This window comes from Malaya genurostris, chromosome 2, assembly GCF_030247185.1.
Source record: "Malaya genurostris strain Urasoe2022 chromosome 2, Malgen_1.1, whole genome shotgun sequence".
Taxonomy (NCBI): Eukaryota; Metazoa; Arthropoda; class Insecta; order Diptera; family Culicidae; genus Malaya; species Malaya genurostris.
In genome coordinates, this window is record NC_080571.1 from 232,369,279 (window position 1) to 232,371,924 (window position 2,646).

At 31.9% G+C, this 2,646-nt stretch overlaps 1 pseudogene; it reads left to right on the forward strand.

Annotated features, from left to right (window-relative positions):
- Positions 1-536: 536 nt before the first annotated feature.
- On the forward strand, positions 537-2,301 carry LOC131429148 (uncharacterized; annotated as a pseudogene).
- The last annotated feature ends 345 nt before the right edge of the window (positions 2,302-2,646 follow it).

Sequence of the window (2,646 nt, forward strand, 5' to 3'; positions counted from 1 at the left end):
AGGTAAGAATTGTGGTTTTATTCTAAATATTTGCATGTTTAATCATAAACTCAACATTTTTTTTCTTTATTTACTAGCGTCGACTACATTAGGCAGGAAGTTTGAAAATGTGTACACTGAAGCAGATGGATGTAGAATAACGACCGATTTAGCTTTAATTGCATTCGACACTCATTTTTTTTTGTTAACTGAAGAAGAAGAAACATGGACACCAAACATTCAATCTCATATGAGTCACCAACCACCTTTTGGAATTTCTGGTAAGTTAACTCATTTCTTCCGCTTAATTATGCAACAATCAAGCAAACAGTACCTTCGAACAGTTTCATACATTGCTGTAGTTGCTTCTGACATAGTGTTTTAACATTTTTTATCGTTTGTGAGCTCAAGATTAGAAAAAAAAACTGGTCAGCTTTGCCTTATTTATTACGGTTGTTTTTGAATGATTTTAATAACCTGAAAAATAAATATAACTTAGTATTCTCTAACTATCAAATTCCATGGAATATTTCACATATACGACCTATTATAGCAAAATGAATACCATTCTCTATAATACTGCAGCGAAAGCTTCTCCAAAAGTACTGCCATTCATCATATCATCTCTCTGAGTTTTTTTTTTCGGACAACCTGTTCTAGGTTTCATATTGTGATCACTTTTCCAGACGTGCTTTTTGTCTATTAGATAATTTATGATTGCATTTCCTGAAATATTTGTATCTATATCAATGGGATTCATATCAATAATCGAAGGATATTAAAATATTTATTATTCTCACCTTGATTTCCGTGAATAAACCAGAAATTCATTTAGGGGTTAGCCAAATTTTGTGCTAGGACACATAACCGTTTTTATTATGTTTACGTTTCGTCTTTGACTCATCAATACAGAGCAGTTCAATTTGAACCGCTAAGCAGACGTAAAGTTTCTGCTACTTACAGAACACTTTTTGTTTTGCAACGGAGTGCAATGTCTTTTCTGACGTGCCGAACGAAAACGTGTTTTCGACTATTTCTAGCCGATGCAGGATCTGTAAGTAGCAGAAACTTTACGTCTGCTTAGCGGTTCAAATTGAACTGCCGAGTTTAGCACTAAGCAGTTCAGTTTGAGTCAAAGACGAAACGTAAACATAATAATCAGAAATTGTTCTTCCATCGTAAGATTTACAAAATATGATTTGTTTTTTTCCTTTGCGGTGTCACTATAAGGACGACTAAGACCACTCACAGTCCATCTTGCCATGATTTGTTTTTTAATAATACAAACACTAGTTAATTTAAGAATTCTAAGTCATTATTTTCCGACAATGCTATGAGTTTGAAGAAAATACGAAACGCACGAGCAGGAACTCTCAAAGAATATTGGGAGAAAATTTCCAACGTATGCAAAAATGAGATTCTGTCGAAATTACTTCGAGATAAGCCTAACCTTTTGATGAGTGAATTCCTGCTACAATCACAGGCGTACGTCCGATTTAAATTAGATGAAAAAATCGATACCTCTAAAATGGTTTCGCAACTTCCCGTTCTTCGACGCAGAGCATTACTTAATTTTCATTTTGAAAAGGCAACTGGAGTCAGCGTGGGTGATTTTCGGCGGTATTTTTTGGCGAAAAACAAAAAAATTATCCAGTATTCACGTACAAAAATCAAGAACTTACATTTGAATGGAATGTCTTCCGATTATGACATATTACAATTCCTATGTTCGCTTGTAGATGAGAGTTTTAGCGACTTGATTTTTCACAAAGAGGTAAACATACCAATTCTAACTATACCATAGATTTCTAAACATCATTTTACTTTATAACAGATAGGCACCCGTGTTGATGATATCATCATTAATAGTTCAGGACCAATACCCTCGCAGCTGTAGGTGAGGAAAATATAAAACCGAGTTTTACACAAATTCTCCATTTATTGAATTACAAATTTTACTTGCTTTTATACAGCTTGTCTGTAGATGATAGTTCTGATAAGTTTATTTTATATTGTTTTAGATGTTGGAAATGGCAGAACACTATTTTATTGTTACGCAAATGAAACACGCCTTTCGGAGGGTGCTGAGGATGTATTAGAGGGAATGGAGGATCTTTTTACCATTCACTTTGTACATAATTTTATGTACGCAAAACCTGTTTCAAAATTTTTAGAACTGCTGCAATAATATTTTTTGAAAATTATTACTTTCATTGCCTCAAAACCACTGCAAGTCGTGTAGGTCAAAGGCAAAGAAAAGTAAGGAAAATTATATCTGACATATCAAATTTCAATGTTACATCAAAAGCAGACATTTCATAGCAATAGCAATTACATAAAAAATCAAAATAAATGTAACTAAATTTCTTATAAAATATTATAATGTGTTTTTAATTATTCTTACTATAAAATCCACGATGTTTTGAACAGATGTTGGTATGAATTTAAACTAATATAAAATTATAAATATTACTAAAAAAAGTTTACATGATAGTAAAATTGAACTAAAATGTATATTTACAGTATGATCATTTGGTTTAAAATTAAGCGTCATTCAACTTTTCATGGATATAGTTTCAAGTCGTGTAAAAATGTATGATATCGGAAATTTGCATTTAATTTCATGCTCCAAATATGTGCATAAATGTAAAATTACACAAAAATTTT